The sequence below is a fragment of the Lactuca saligna genome, chromosome 7 (genome assembly GCF_052625555.1).
Source record: "Lactuca saligna cultivar CGN05327 chromosome 7, ASM5262555v1, whole genome shotgun sequence".
NCBI classification, from domain to species: Eukaryota; Viridiplantae; Streptophyta; class Magnoliopsida; order Asterales; family Asteraceae; genus Lactuca; species Lactuca saligna.
In genome coordinates this window covers 127,131,124-127,137,733 of record NC_136423.1, presented here as the reverse complement: position 1 = coordinate 127,137,733, position 6,610 = coordinate 127,131,124, and the positions used below count along the sequence as shown (strand labels likewise).

Here is a 6,610-nt window from a genome sequence, read left to right as displayed (position 1 = left end):
ATGTTTCTATATTTTATGAAATTCCACAAAGATGCATTTTTCGCACTTTCATTGATTAGCCTTCAACAGGTCCAAATATTTAGTTGGTATTTTTATTATTTTATGCAACCAAAAAACTGAAAATGATCCAATTAGCATAAGGCGTGTTCGGTATCAGCCCCGTCCGATACAGATCTGTCAGTAACATACAATGGGCCCTGCCCAACACATTCATCAGGCCCAGTCTGGCATCGGGCCCTGGTACACATACAATCACATACAATGCATGCAAGAGTCACACAGAAAGCTAGCATCCTATAACCATAAACTAATGACCGACATTGGTGTCTTCGACCAAAAAATAATGTAAGGAGACTCAACTCGATCGGTAAATGAATAGATCTCACACATTGGTTCTATAAGTTCCGATCTATTTCTTATATAGATTGTAAAAACATTCTAAAAATGTTTTTAAAAATTCTGAAAAATGTTATAAGAAAGTTCAAAAATATTGTAAAAAAAAGTTGTAAAGGTTGTGCACGAGTTATATGTAACGCCCGTAGATCCGGTCTAGTCAATTTAGAGGCAATAAGTGTCGAAAATGACTTTTCGGCAAAATATTATTTATAATAAATAGTCTTAACCAAGTTGTAGAGTATGTCTCAAGGTTTCCGTACATATAAAGAACGCCGAAATCTGAGTTATAACGAGGAATTGATGGCTCGTCGAAGTTTTACGGCAAAACCGACACGACACCGGGAAGCGTAAATAGTAAACTTACGATGGAGCGACTTTTAGCCTTAGCAATCTAAAAGAAAGTTGTAGTATATGTTAAACCGAGAACATACAAAAAAAAGAACGCCCAAATCTGACTTCGTATGAGGAAGTTATGATTTTTTTCTAAGATTCGGCTTAGCAGTGCACGGTCCGAAACTCGAATTTTAGTTCGAGCGGTTTTTGGCTTACGCGACCTAAATGAGATTTGAAGATCTCATTAATAGAAACTCAACGGTAAAAAGATAGACAAAAACGAAGTCCGTATGAAGGAGTTACGAATTCTTCGCGGTCATTTAACAGTCTAAACGCCTCCTACTGTTAAGTTTGAGATTGGTCAAGAATTAGCCGACGGAGTCTAAATGAAAGTTGTAGATCTTGATTTTACCTACGCGTTGAAAAAAACAATGTTGAAAACGGAGCTCATATATGAGAGTTATGATTTTTATAAGTTTGAAGGTTGATACGCGATAGGGGGTAACGTGGCACCCCCAGAATTGGACACTGGCACCACCAGAAGGCTGCCACATGCCCCAACTCGGCGAGTAGGTCCTCCTACTCGGTGAGTCCATCAGGAATTCAGCCTATAAATAGAGGTGTCGGGTTCCTCTATTTCCCACACCTTTCCCCACTTCTTTCTCTCTCTAAACTCTCTCTCTCTCTCTCTAGGCCACCCTACCCCCCCCCCCCCCCCCAAAGCCTAGGGTAACTCCCTAGCACAAGGCGGAAGCCTCGGAGCGCCCGAAGGCTACGAGAAAAGAGCCTTTCGGCTCAGGAACGTTGCTCCAGCAAAGCCTGGTTTTGTGAAAAAACCACTGTAAGTGAGCTACGCTTACGCTATTTTTAATATAGCTTCTAATTAAATATAGTAACATTATTAGGACCTTAAAATAATTATTTAGGCTATTATTATGAGTTATATTGAGTGTTATTTAATGCTTATATAATGATAATAATAATAGCTAGACTATTAATTAGTCGCGGTTAACGTCAGACTAAACCCTAGTCATATTGATACTAGGTTTTGTCGAGGAAATTTGTGTTAAGAGTAACGAAGTACTGTTCAAGCGTCGAGTCACCATCTTCTCAGGTGAGTACATAGTTACTTTCATCTTACACATAGATATAAAATATTTAATATAAATTACGTGTTATGTGTGCATAGTGTCTGAATACTTGCTGTCTATGCTGGGTGAGAGATTTTTATACATGTTTTAAACTGTATACGTATTTTTATATCTAAAAAATATGTTGGGTAAAACATGGGTAGATGAAGGACGATAGGTGAAAGCTGAAATAGAGGAATATTAGTAGTATGGACCTAGTGACCTATAGGTATACATTGGCAGCAGTGGACCTAGTACCTTATAGATGAGCACTGGCAGCTGCACCACAACCCGTAGATGATTTAGATCTACGGTAAACGTCCTAGCAGCTGCGCTCTAAGGACAGTATCGGCAGCTGCGGCTAATAGGGAGCCTTATGACCATGACAGTAGCGTTTAAAGGTCAATACCGGCAGAAGCGTCTCATAGAAAATTTCTCAATTCTGGCAGCTGCGCCTAAGTGACAATATTAGTAGTTGCGCTTGACCAATGTGTCATTGGCAACAATGGACTTCATGTTGTTTCCTTAGGATGATCCTTAGGAATGAATGAATCAGAAATAGTTGATTCTTAGGGTGGATCTTTAAGAATAAAGAAGATAATGGGGATGGGTAATTAGGTTGATTGTTTGATTGTTTAAACATAATAATTATATTATTATGGGTTGAAAACCCTATGTACTCACCAGGTTTCCCAACCTAACCCACTCAGTTTATTTATATCACAGGTGTTGATATGAAGTCACATTACACTGAGAGATTTAAAAGAGATGTAGATCACTAGTGTAAATGAATGTAAGTTCTATTTATGCTTATGTTTCTGTATTGACGATGACATTCCAAATGTTTTAAAAGTGAATAAAAATATATTTCTTTAGAAATGCTTTGATAATGCGATTATCATGTTTTTCTGGGAACAAATTCCGCAACATTTTTTTTTATTAAAAGAGATACTCTAATTTTTATAAAGCATAAACAAAATCGGTTTTTTATGGCCGTGGAAAATGGGGATGTCACATTATAAACTTTACATAAAAAATTGTAAATGAGTCTTAGAAAAAAGTTAATTTGTAAATAAAATAAAAAAACTGATTTATAAAAGACAAAATTTCACAATTGGTCTCCGTGGTTTACAAAATATCTCACTTTGAGGACATACTAACAAAAAGTCACGCCTGTCCTTATGGTTTCAGTTCATTGTGCGATTGATCTTTACCGTGTCATCTTTGTACTGTTAGTACAGGGGTATGTTTGTCTTTTCATCTCGTTGTGCATCAGACTATATAATGTACCCACCATCTTTGTATCCTTCTACTTCTCATTCCTTTCTTCTCTTCTTCCTTCCCTACTCAAGGTTTCTTCCAAAAAAAAAAAAAAAGACGATGGTGATATGCCACTGTGGAAGGCCGGTGGTTTTGGTGACATCGTGGATTGATTTGAACCCTGGCCGTTAATTCTGGTCATGCTCAAGGTTAAAAGGGACATGCAGTTTTTTTGGATCGTTCAACCCTCCCATGTGCCCTAGGTCAACTGTTGTGATTTTGGGGTTGTTGCGTGGAAGAAACAATCTCGAAGCAAGATTGATGATGGTGAAATGGTTACTTTGTCTGAGTTGGTTGTTTTTCTTGGTGTGTTACTTTTTCATGTAAAAAAGCAAGAAACTTCTGGGGGGAAGAATATGTGTTTTGGAATCTATGTTTTGGTCCCTTTTTTGTTATAGCTTTTGAAGGATTTTCCATGTGATTGTATGTAATGTTGGGACAAGAATATGTAATGGTTATTATATATAATGTAATTTTGATGTTTACTTTTAATGTGAACTGATATTAGCATGGAAGCAAATTGTCAGTTTGATTGCATGTAAGTGTAAACTTGATTGTTAATGTACAATAACATAACCAACAAACTAGTTACCAGAGTGGCATTACTAAAATTGAAAATGTACTAGTTCAAACATAGTAGACCAATATACAATTAACAATAATGCATGTAAGTGAAATATCATGTTTACAAACATACAATACCCAAAATACCTATCAAAAGTAATTGTGTCTACAAACATACCATAACCAAACATAGTAGACATGTTAAATACTTAGACATAATAGCAAAAGCATACTTAAAGCTACAAACCAAACTACACCAACTTTACATTTCTTATGTCCACTCCCTTTTCCAACTTCACTAGGACCTCCCTACCCCTTGCATATCCTAGCATTGTGACCTTTGTCATGGCATGTACTGCAAATGACCGTTAAGTATTTCCTACTTAAACTGGTACTTTGACTTGGCTCATCAATTGTCCTATTCCTTTTTTTTCCTTTGGCCTTCCAACCTATAAACAAATTTATGTGGATACATACCAATAAGTTTAGTATATATTTTCAAATTGAATTATGCAAAAGATGTATAGAAACAAACTTGTTTGTGATGTTTAGGTGGGAGTAGGGTTGTTGGACAATCAGATCTAGGCCACATGCTCCTTCTATTTATTGGGTCAATTGTGTGTTGGTACATAACATTCCATGTACTAAGCCAGTAACATTTGTTCACCCAAATGTTAGCTAGAAACTTATATGAACAAGCTCTCAATGTCCTTGTTTACAAACAAGAATGACAATCTTCATATGTTTTAAAAGTCCAAACTTGTTTTTCATCTGCCCTATAGACAAGAAGAACCCATGTACAAGTTGTTTCCTTAGAAAGTACTAAATTGACCATGTCTTTATTACTGTCACCAGTTAATTCAGGGATAAGACCCCTACTCTTTACCCTAACTCTTGTCTTGTCATTCTTTAAATATAGATCCCTTTTTTCTTTTATAGAGTAGTTGGCAATAACTTCTCTGATATTTTTTTCTGTTCCTTGAAAGTCCGACCAATCTTAAAAGCTTTTGTGTGAACCTCACCAGATGAACAAGTAACTGGTTTTAGAATAGATTTTAACAATTTCTTTCGAGGCTCTTGTTCACTAGCAAATGACTCAAACACATCATTGTCTAAGACTTCTAAAGGTTCATCTTCAATGTCTTCATGTTCCTCTGTATTATTGTTTGTCTAATCATGATGCCCCAAGTCAATGTCTTCATCAAGTACACTATAGAAGTTGATCATGTTCACATCCACATCATCTATCAAAGGTTCCTCATCAAACATTGTTTGTTTGTTTGTTTGTTTTTTTTTTCTTCATGCTAACTATGAAATTCACTTTCATATTCATTATCCTCACAATCATATTCATCATCCTCATTATCATGTATAATAGTTAATCATATTCATCATCATCAATATCATGTGCGGTAGCTATTATATCTTCATCATCTATAACCAACTCATTATCTATGATTGGCTCATCATCCATGAGTAGCTCATTACCATGTATCACTTGGGAAAGTCCACCAAATGTTCCATTTGTCATAATAGACCGGGAGTAGTCTAGTTTTTTCCTAGAAGATCCAACATCTTTTCCCTTCTTTTGGTTCCTATCTAGTTCAAGGGACATATCATTATCCAACTCCTCAATAATAACCTTTGTTGGGGATAAAAAAAATAACTTTTAACCATTGTATGTCCATGCTCCATGTACCCTATTTCTTTAATCATTGTATCCAACTCATACGGAGAAAACATTAATATCTACGAAGTCGACAGAGTCTATTGTTCCATCTGTGTACCTTCTCCCAAGGCTTTTTGTGAATATCTCACTGTGATGAATTTTCAGTGTGAAGTAGTTGCTTATTCCCTCTGAAACAAAGAATAACAAAAAAAATTTAACTATTTGGGCATAATTTCAAATCGACAAAATATATGATCACGTTAGTAAGTCACTTACGCTATATAACCTTTCCAAATTTAACTATTTGGGCATAATTTCAAATCGACAAAATATATGATCACGTTAGTAAGTCACTTACGCTATATAACCTTTCCAAATCATAGTTTGATGTTTTCGTGTATTTGGAACGGACCGACCATAACGTTAGCACCATTATCGTTTTCAATCGAACTGGAAGATGATCATTGTGTTGTGTTGGAGAAGATGATGAATGTGAAAGGTTTATGGGTAGCTAGAAGATGATCTGTGCAATTAATTGCAAAGATCATCTGTATATTATGTATAATGAAGGATTACAGTGACTACTAAATAAAAAGACAAAAATACCCTGCACTAACCGTACAAAGGTGATAATGTTAGGGTCAAGGACCAATCATGCAATGAACTGAAACCATAACAACCAGTAGTGTCACTTTTTACTAGAAAGTCCTCAAAATGAAACCATAACGACCAGCAGCGTCATGCAATGGACCAATTGTGAAATTTTGTCTTTATAAAAAGAAAAAGTTCGGAATGTTTGACTAAAATCGTAAACAAATTTAATATGTGGTTTAAAAAATATAAAATTATAAAATAGAAACTATATGTGTTATAACGTAAAAACAAAAATACATAAGTTTACTTTCATGTTCCATAAAATCTATTTGTTGGCGCCTTTAAAATATTCTATAAAATCATTTTGTTAGCAACTTTAAAAGATAAAAACGTTTTGTTTTCTAAAAATCATCCCTTTAATGAGCATGGACATACAAGGGTTGAAAGTTATTTTTCTAAAAGTAATGTTAATACTAAGAACTAATATCGTCAAACAAGTGCTAAAAAGCAAAAATATATGGGGTGAGAGAGGCTCGAACTCTCGACCTCAGGATTACTCAGAAAGCTATGAGACCTACGCGCTAGCCAACTGCGCCACCACCCC

General features: G+C 35.5%; 1 non-coding gene across 1 annotated transcript; it reads right to left on the bottom strand.

The window, feature by feature from the left end:
• Window positions 1-6,524: 6,524 nt before the first annotated feature.
• On the bottom strand, window positions 6,525-6,610 carry TRNAM-CAU (transfer RNA methionine (anticodon CAU)). The gene is given in 2 exon segments: window positions 6,525-6,560; window positions 6,573-6,610. It is a non-coding gene; the product is annotated as a tRNA-Met (tRNA).